This window comes from Ovis canadensis, chromosome 16, assembly GCF_042477335.2.
Source record: "Ovis canadensis isolate MfBH-ARS-UI-01 breed Bighorn chromosome 16, ARS-UI_OviCan_v2, whole genome shotgun sequence".
In the NCBI taxonomy this organism is placed as follows: Eukaryota; Metazoa; Chordata; class Mammalia; order Artiodactyla; family Bovidae; genus Ovis; species Ovis canadensis.
The window spans coordinates 17,892,738-17,901,920 of record NC_091260.1 but is presented as its reverse complement, the minus strand read 5'-3'; the positions used below and the strand labels follow the sequence as shown (position 1 = coordinate 17,901,920).

General features: G+C 48.8%; 1 pseudogene; it reads right to left on the bottom strand.

Annotated features, from left to right (window-relative positions):
- Positions 1 to 8,032: 8,032 nt before the first annotated feature.
- LOC138421698 (small ribosomal subunit protein eS27-like) lies at positions 8,033 to 8,971 on the bottom strand (annotated as a pseudogene).
- Positions 8,972 to 9,183: the final 212 nt, after the last annotated feature.

Below are 9,183 nucleotides of genomic sequence, written 5' to 3'. Positions count from 1 at the left end.
TGGTGGTGATGGTCGTGGTAGTGGTGATGATGGTGGTTGTGGTGGTGGTGGTGGTGTTGGTGGTGGTGACGGTCGTGGTGTTGATGATGGTGGTGGTGGTGATGGTGGTCATGGTGGTGATGGTCGTGTCGGTGGTGGTGGTGGTGGTGGTCGTGGTTATGATAGGGGTGGTGACCTCACTCCGTGGCCTTGTTAATCCTCATTGGTCATCTCAAGCAGCTTCACCCTGACTCTATAGGAGAGGTTCCTGGGGGCTGTGGTCAGCTGGAGTCCGTCTCTAGCTGGTCTTGACCAGGGTGGGAGGACCAGCCACATCCTACACCATAGGCAAGCAGAGCCTGTCACTGACCAGTCCTTAGAAACGGAGTCCCTGTGGGACAGACAAGGACTTGGCTGGGAGAGCACAGGGCATTTGAGCAGGGAGGGTAGGGAGGCCTTCCATGGAAGGGGCTGTGGGGTAATGGACCAAGCACTGGTTTTAGCACCCACTGCCTTGTATTATTACCCCAGCTCTGCCACCATGAGATCTTGGGGGGTTACTCCACCTCACTGAGTCTTGATTTTCTTCACAGTAAAATGAAGTTAATAGTAATATTAGCACACTGATAGTAACTCAACAAATGTTACTTCCCTTTCCCATTTTCCATGAGTCTCAGTTCAGGCAGGAAGCTAGGCCTAGGGCAGTTTCCATTTGAGATCCCAAAGCCGAGATTCCCCACAGACAACCTCAGGCTGGTGGAATTGGAGGTGGGGTGTCATGGTTAGAGTGCAGACTTTAGCCCCAGACAGCCCTGAGTGCTGCTTCTCAGCTGCGTGACCTTGGCTAATACACGTGACCCCATTGCACCTTGGGTCCTTAGGCATTGTGGTGTTAATGCTGTACTGCCTCATGGAGCCGCTGTGAATGGATGTTGGGACATGAGAGCACTCTTTGAACGGTGTTTGTGAAAGGATTTGGCAATCCCTGAAGTGGGTTTGTAGAATGTAGTTTGAAGAGAAATATTACAGTGTTTGCTGTGTGTGCTCACTGGCCAGGAACCAGCTGGTCTGAATGTTTCTTGCGAGAGAGATCGACAAGGGCACGCGCCCTCTCTGCTGTCACTGCCCCAGGTCACCGTGGCCTCATTCAGAGTGGGCACGATTGGCCTGGAGAGGGGCGAGCTAGCAACCCTCCCTCGGCCATATCTGACCATCACACCGTCAGAAAGGCGGGCTCAGCAGGCGCTGCTTTCATGCTGCTCTATATTTACCCCTCACTGGTCTACCCAGGGGACCGGGTGTGTGCTGATCCCTGCCCAGCGCCTCCCCGGCTCCCAGGGGCTCGTTATCATGGGACACAGACCCCTTATCTCCGTTGAAGGCTCAGGCAGCAATTTGCTTTCAGGTTGAAACCTCCTCAAATCAATTTCGGACGCTTTCTGTGTGACAGCCTGTGGCTGCGGGCACCTCCCTGGTCCCCTTGACTGGTCTCTGCCTCTCGACAGTGGTTCAGAGGAGCTTTTGGAAACCTTTTACCCTGCCAACAGGTCATCATTCATTCATGCACTCAATCAATGTTTATTGAGACCTTGTGCTGGGGGCTGGGGATATAAGCGCTCATAAGCTATATATGAGGACATGCCCCTTCCTGTAGCTCATAGTGAATAAAATCATCATGCGGTAATGAGTGCTGTCTTATGAAGAGCCAGCAGAAAGATAATAAAAGATTGCCTTTGGATGGTGTGGTAAGCTCAATGCTGCTGCACTGGGTCCCCAAGAGGCCCCCCCCAGGGGAATATCATAGGTGCTCACCCAAATCTCCACATCCTGCTGGTTCAGAACTTTAAAAAATTATTTCTTTATTGAAGTATAGTTGATTTACAATGTTGTGTTAATTTCTGTTGTGCAACCAAAGGACTCAGTTAACACATATATACATTCTTTTAAAAATTCTTTTCCATTACGGTCTATCCCAAGATGGATTGGAAAGATCCCTTGGAGGAGGAAATGTCAACCCACTCCAGTATTCTTGCCTGGAGAATCCTATGGGCAGAGGAGCCTTGTGAGCTACAGATATAGGGTCCCAAAGAGTCGGACACAATAGAGCCACGCACTGTGTAATATAGTGTTCATCCATTCTATATGTAATAGTTTGCATGTACTTACCCCAAACTCCCAGCCATCCCTCCCACCCTGCCTTCCCCTTGGCAACCAAGAGCTTGTTCTCTCTGCCTGTGAGTCTTTCTGTTTCACAGACGAGCTCATCTGTGCCGTATTCTAGATTCCACAGATAAGTGACAGCGAGTGGTGTTTGTCTCTCTGTCTTGTTTAGTGTGACAATGTACGGCTGCATCTGTGTTGCTGTGAATGGCATCGTTTTGTTCTCTCTTATGGCTGAGTAGTTTTTCATCCTTATATGCACCACGTCTTCTTTATCCACTCATCTGTTGAACATTTCGGTTGTTTCCATGTCTTGGCTACTGTGAATAGTGTTGCTATGAACATAGAATACGTGTATCTTTTTGAATTAGAGTTTTGTTCAGATTCATGCCCAGGAGTGGGATTGCTGGATCATATAACAACTCTATTTTTAATTTTCTGAGGAACCTCCATACTGTTTTCCATAGTGGTTGTGCCAACTGACATTTCCACCAACAGTGTAGGAGGATTCCCTTTTCTCCATACTCTCTCCAGCATTTGTTATTTGTAGACTTCTTAATGATGGCCATTCTGGCTCAGAAGTCTTATCAACATCCTGGGATCATATCCTTAATTCAAATGTTGCCCACGCTATAATGGGCTCAACTGTGTCCCTATAAAGATATGTTGAGTGTCTCAGCATGTGACCTTATTTGGAAATAGGGTTGTTCCTGATATAATTAGTTAACATGGGGTCATTAGGGTGGGCTCTATGGTGTCCTTACAAGAAGAGGAAATTGGACACAGAGACAGATGTGCACCAGGGAAGATGATAGAAAGAAGCAGGCAAAGAACAGCCAAGAGACGACATAGACAAGACTGGAGCGAGGCAGCCGCGAGGCAAGGAGTGCCAAAGACCACCGGCAGCCACCAGCGGCTGGAGGGCAAGGAAGGCTCCTCCCCTAGAGCCGCCAGAGGGAGATGGTCCTGCGAGCCCTTGATTTCAGACTTCCAGCCTCCAGAGCTCCAAGAATTTAGTTCTCTGTTCTGTTACGCCACCTACTCATGCACCAAGTCCTCAGTGAGCAGTTGCTCTGTGCAGACACTGTGCTAGACCTAGGGACACAGCTGGGGCCTGGGGCCCGGCCGAGGGGTAAGCTGGTGAAGGGCCTGGGGCAGAGGCGCCAGGTCCAGGGCACCATCATGGAAAGGCATCTACGGGTGAGACTGGAACCAGAGCCAGAGGAGGTGTGAAGCCATCCTCCCCAGGGGACAGAGCTGGGAGGGGGACTGTGAGATGGGACTTCTGGGGCAGCCCCTCCCATCCTCTGGGCTGTGGTCATCACCAGGTTGTTCTCTGGATGGGCCCAACACAGCAGATGAGGCTTCTACTTCAGAACCTCCAGTCTCATCCAATAGTTAGGCCTCCCTGAGATTGCTCCAGATGACACTGGATGGAGTTTGGGGGCATCCCCAGAGCTCTCCATTCACGTTTACCAGGGAGTCACCAGCTCAGCCCACATGACACACAGGGCTCACTCAGGGCCGTCGTGTCAGCATTCCGCTTGCAAGGCCCCGTGTGTTGGCCCCGTGCCACTTCCTCCCCAGACCTGTTCTCACATGTTGACCGCATGCCTTGCCCAAGAACAGCAACCGAGGTTAAGATCCCTGACTTCCTCAGACTATTGGTAACATTCCAGGTATCTATTGCTGTGGAAGATAGCCAACCTGTGCTTAGTGGCATCAAACAACCACCATTTAACTCTTCCATGGGTCAAGAATTCAGACAAGACACAGTGTGGGTGACTTATCTTTGCTCTGTGAGGTTGGGGGCCCCAGCTGGGAGACTGGAATGGCTGAGGCTGGAATCCTCTGCAGCCTCCTACACTCTCCTGGCTGGTGCCCGGGCTGGGATGACTCGAGGGCTGGGCTCATTTGGAATTGACAATCCAAGCATCTACGTTAGTTTCTCCATGCGGCCTGGGCTTCCGCACAGCATGGTAGCCTCAGTGTCGTTGAACTTCTCACCTGGCAGCTGCTTCTTCAAGGGCAATGGATCCAGAGAACAAGGCAGAAGTGGTATGGTCTTTTATTACCTAACCTTGGAAGTCATATAGAATCACCTCCAGTGTATTCCATCAGTCAAAATAGTCTCAAGCCCTTGGAGATTGAAGAAGAAGGACAAGGAGCCTGTGGACATAGACACAGACCCCTCCCGCAAAGGATATGTGTCAGACAATTTGCCACTATGTTTCAAAACCACACAGTCAGTGACAAGAAAACCTAGGACAAACCTAGACAGAGTGTTAAAAAGCAGAGACATCACTTTGCCAACAAAGGTCCATCTAGTCCAAGCTATGGTTTTTCCAGAAGTCATGTATGGATGTGACAGTGGGACCACAAAGAAGGCTGAGCACCAAACAACTGATGCTTTCAAACTGTGATCCTGGAGAAGACTCTTGAGAGTCCCTTGGACAGCAAGGAGATCAAACCAATAAATCCTAAAGGAAATCCACCCTGAATATTCATTGAAAGGAATGATGATGCTGAAGCTCCAATACTCTGGCCGACTCATTGGAAAAGACCCTGATGCTGGGAAAGATTGAGAGCAAGAGGAGAAGCGAGTAACAGAGGATGAGATGGTTGAATGGCATCACTGACTCAATGGATAGGAATTTGAGCAAACTCCAGGAGACAATGAAGTACAGGGAAGCCTGGTGTGCTGCAGTCCACAGGGTCGCTAAGAGTTGAACACATCTTAGCAATTGAACAACAGGTAGGAAACCAGACTCCCCTCAGATGAAGGGACACTTCACTTGGCTGACAGCTCCTGGCCCTCCCCTCAAGCACAGGATGAGGTCCAAATCCCTTGGCATAAAAATCAAAGTCCACACAGCCTGTCCCGGACTGCGTTCCACCCGCCTCCTCTAGGCCTCTGGACTCTGCCTGAACTGGCCAAATGCTTTCACACGAGTGTGCCACCCCCTGGCCAGCATGGGCCCGAGGACCCATGACCCTCAAAAGATCTCATTGAGGCCACAGCTCCTGAGATTATCCCTCCAGAGGCCCTGAGTCCCCAAGGGGACACAGAAACCCACCTGGAGCTCTGGATCCTCAGCCTAGAGGTGATGCCCCTCGTTCCCCACTAACGACTCAGCCACCTGTCTTCCCTCCTTGAACTCTGCTCCACTTGAAGCGACACAGATCCCCAGCTGGGGCTTCAAAGGCGTGGGGGACGGGGGGATTGAGTGGCCCTAAACACAGGAATCAGAGCTGCTTGCGATCCTCTAGAGTTCCCGCCCAAACTCATAACTATTCGCAGGCACAGACAGCTGAGCTCTGTCTGCGCTCTTGAAAGGGCTGCCTTTGAAGCTGGCAGTGGAGCGCTGAATGGCTCCCCTGAGTGGGCACCACAACCAGAGAGAAGGAAACGGGGCCACACCTGGAAGGGCCAGACTGTTGAAAGGACCCATGGCCCCTGCCAGGAGGTGAGAAGAGCACTAGGAGGAATACACCTCCCTGCCAGTGACCTCTGGTCCTGAACAAAGTGATGACCGTGGGATCGAAGGGGACTGAGAGTCCAGGGACAGAGCCACTTCCCATTTCAGCTGGCAAGCTTCAGCCCAGCCTTTTCCTGGTGGACAGTGAAACTAGAAGGGAAAGCCCTTGCTCTTTGGAAGTGGGAGCTCTTTCCTTCCTGACTCCATTCACTCATTTGTTCTTTCCATCATTCAACACAGAGTGACTGAGAGCCCACTGTTTACATGGTCCTGCTGGGCTCAGCACTGGAGGTTGCCGGGTGGCCAGGCCAACTCCCCCGCCCCCAGACTCTAAATGATCAGACCAGCATAAGTTCACGTCCTAGTCCAGCTTCTTGCTAGCTGAGTCTCCCTGAATGGTGGCCCCTCAAAGATACATCCACCTCAAATCTCTAAACCTGTGAATGTGACCTTATTTGGGAAAGGAGCACAGAGCAGGGTCTCAGGAAATGTTGGCCATTTTTCAATTGTTCTGAGCCCCCCGCCCCACTGCCTGGCTGTGAACGGAGTCTTGGTCTCCAGTGAATTTCTAAGTCGGACCCTGAAAAAGAAAGATGCAAAACTTGATTTTGATACCATGTAGACATTTTAAGGGCGTCCGCTCATGCTACCTGCCACCCTGAATTGCCTGCATTCCTTGGCATTTTGTGTGAAGGTCCTCGGGCTCCTGGACAAGAATGAACTCTAAGGGGATTAGACAGATCAAATTCACAAGTGTACAAGCTAAATGCACTCTGCACTTGAACTCCTGCCCTTGAACGGCACTGTGTGATGAAGCATGAGTGAAATGAACCCCAGCAGCCAGGGTGAAGCCTTCTTTCTTTCTTTATATTCATCTTCAATAACTCCGAATAGTTAAAGGCTTTTTAAACTTTTTGTTTGGAAATCATTACAGACTCACAGGAAGTCACAGCAATAGTACAAACAGATCAGGGTTCTGTGGACCCTTCGCCCAGCCTCCCCTAGTGGTGACCACTGCTTATACAGCAGTGGCCACTGTCAAAAGGAGACCGACCTGGGTATAATACTGTCAACTATTATTCTGTTCTTGTCAATTTTTTTCATGTGTGTTCATTTTTGTGTGTGCGTCTATGTAATTTTATCCCAGGAATAGACTGGTGTCACCACCACTGAAATCAAGACCCAGACCAGATGCATCCCCACATAGGACCTTCCTCATGCCTCCCTTCACAATCACAGGTACGCATACCTCGTACCCTGGCAACCTCTAATCTGTTCTCCATCTCACTAGCTTTGTCATTCTGAGAATGTTATATAAGTGGACTCGCAGAGTAGGCAACCTTTGAGATTGGCTTTCTTCACTAAACATCATTCTCCTGAGATCCATCCAGAGGGTTGCATCTATGAACAGTTTAATTTCTTTTACTGCTGAGTAATATTCTATTGTAAGGATGAGCCTGATTTTATTTAGCCATTCACCCATTGAAGGACATTTGAGTTGTTTCCAGTTTGGGCTACTAAAGATGATTTGAACATTCGTCTACAGGTTTCTTTATGGGTGTATGTTTTCATTTCCTATGAGATAAGTACCCAAGAAAATGTTCAGTTTTAAGCTTCTCTATTATCTGGAACAAGCCTGCTAAGATGTCATGATCTGTAGAGACTTCAGAATTTGTGATTTAAAACACCAGCTAGTTAGTCATTTTTCTAAAGAGAAATCATCTTGTTTTCACACTGATTTTGTAGATGGGGCTCCTTCCATACAGAATCTGCATATGGAAGAATATTTATATGCTCTTTTTGTCAGAGATAAGTGTGTTAGTCTCATAACCAATTTAAAAAGTCGAGAAGAGACAGCCATTGTACCGCCGTTCCACTTCCGGTGACACTGAAACCAGTGGTTGATGTGGTTTTATTTTTCATTCTATCAAGCCTGAACTGTCCTAATGGACCCCCCATAGGCTTAGTGGTAGCAGTGCCCCCAAAGGGGACACATTCGCCGCAGTGGTAGCAGTTTCTGTGTAGAGACGCAGACTCGCACCAGCAGCCTGGGCTGGGCCTGTCCAGACGCCCGCCTCCACCCTTCCCTCCCACCTCTGTGGGTCCCATTGCGGCCATTCCCACTGCACCTGAGCACCCAGAACATAGCGCCTCCAGACTCAAGGCCCTTCTCATCTCATGCAGCAGGCCCTCTGCCGCTGACTGCAGTCCAGCATCCCAGGAGACAGCACCTCCTTGGCTGCACCCAGCATCCAGCTCAGACCAGGAAGTCCCACTGAGGCCTGGCCACCAGGGGCCACCATCAGGCCCACACACTCATCCGGGCTCCCTATGTTGACTCACAGCCCAGGGCCTCCTGTGGCGCAGGAAGAGTGTCAGCCGGAGAAAAAGAACCAACAAGACGAAAGCCATGGTCTTTTGCAACCATCTCTTTTGCTGTATTTCATTCACATTTGCAGAAGCAACAGAACAGAATATATAAGAGGACCTTGCTTTGTTTAAAAAAAAATAACTTGCCACATCTCATCAAACCTAAGATGCTCTAGTTTGTAAGACTACCACTGTTTTATGTACCACAAAGAAAGAAAATGTGCTTCTATTTAAACCACAACACGTGACTGTAAGACATCTTGAGTTCAGAGATGCTCACAGTAAAGCCATGTGCATCTTGGAATCAGATGAAATTCAGGATACAAAAGTTAAGAAGCACCTCCTGGAATGGTAACAGCTCTTCTCTCTGCGTGGAGCACCCCATGCCCACCTGGGTGACTGCTATTTACTCTAAGAGCTCAGCTCAGATGTCTCCTCCCAGGGAGGATGCCCCAGGACATTTGGACTCTATTCTGAGAGCACAGAAGTTGCAAAATGATGGACTGTGTGTCAGTCTGGTGCAGAGATGTGTTTTGTTTGGCCTGAGCAGGGTTTTGTTTTGCCCGTAATCAAAACTTTTTTTGAAAATCTGATATCAAAATAGGAGAGAGCTATTGTATGCCTTAACATTTAAATATAGCTAAATTAACTACAAAATTAATTAAATACATAATTATGTTATCTTGGTAGAGTAACAAGAATTACTGAAGTGCTAAGGCTTTCTGTGATGGAATACAAGTTCGGGAAGTTGTGTGGATCATCAGTGTTGCTTTCTTCTAAACGAACACCCTGCTGTGAATCTGGCCTTTCTCCCTGTCAGCAAGCACAACAATGTATGACAACCGAAAACACTGAGCATGGCTGAAAACCACGGTGATCTTGCAGGAATCTGGACATTTTACATCCATAAGGTAAGAATTTGGAATTTGAACCAGCCGTTTCTTTTTACGATTTTATCTTTTCCTTTTCCAAGGAAGGATGCAGTAAATCTCTAGCCAAATGCATGTTGATCCTTTCACAAGCCTCCCCTGTCTGGATCGCTAAGGTGACACCCCTGGCGAGCAGCACGTGACCCAGAGTATGGCGTCAATTTCCAGGATCCATGCAGGGTGTTTTTGTTTATCTTTTGGGTTTGTTTATCTTTTGCTTGTTTGTTTTCTTCTTAATCAGTGGCTAACATTTAAGAGTCAAGAGT